Raw genomic sequence first — 1,040 nt, 5'->3', positions numbered from 1 at the left:
CTAGTACCTGCCTTATGCTTTGTTTTAAAGTATTCTACACTTCTGTTCTTTCATATTTTGTCAGGAAAAAAATTGTAAATACGCATTAAGTTTATTTTACTGATTTGAGCAGGAACTGCAAACTGTTCAGGGAACATTTTCTCTGCAATGTAAGGATAAAAATCAACAAATAGTCTAAATTTAAAGAGATTATGACAGATTAAGTTTCTTGAGAGAAATTAGTTTGACTAGTAATACCAAGAACATAAAGCAAATACTCAGAAAACCATTTGCTATCAAACCAGCAATGAAATAACCTGGAATTCAGCATTTCCAAGGTGTTCAGAAGTTGCTATGGTATAGACTGCCTTAAATGCAACTGAATGAGCATACTTCCTTTTTATATTCCCTTAATTAAAAAATTTTCCACTAGCTATATTTACACTAGAGCAAGACAGATTGAAAACTGGATCACCACACTGTAATGCCCAATTCTGCCATGGTTTGTAATGTGACAGGAAGTTTTAGGAAAGGTGCACTTCTTTACTTTGTGCTGCAATAAAAAGCTAATACAAAAATCTTATTACCTGATATTTGATCCTTCTCAGGTTAACATTTTAGTAATCGTGATAGAATTACTGAGTCCCAAACACTGTCCAACTCAAATATTAGGCAACCTCCTAACAACTCTGCCACATTTACAAACTTTATGATCTTTGTTTCTACAATACAGCAAAAAGTCACACTCTTCTCTCATTTCCAGGCTACCAAGCATCATTTTAGAATTGCCCTTAGTATATTTTCTAGAAGTTATGGAAATTCTTAATTAATTTGTAAGGGAAAATATTTGCTTCAAAATCCAGAATTTTGAAAATGGTTCCTCATGTTTATAATTCATTAATTCCACTACTTACAACATTAAGTTTTCACACAGATGATCAAAAATCTGGTTTATTCTATGGACTTCTACCTTTGTTTCTTCCTGTCTCTCCCAACCAACAACCCAGCATCTCCTTCCCCAACCCTCAGGTTCTTAAATCACCTCCCAACCAACACCTCTG

This window comes from Corapipo altera, unplaced genomic scaffold, assembly GCF_003945725.1.
Source record: "Corapipo altera isolate COAL_440 unplaced genomic scaffold, ASM394572v1 98, whole genome shotgun sequence".
In the NCBI taxonomy this organism is placed as follows: Eukaryota; Metazoa; Chordata; class Aves; order Passeriformes; family Pipridae; genus Corapipo; species Corapipo altera.
Note: the sequence above shows the minus strand (reverse complement) of the source record.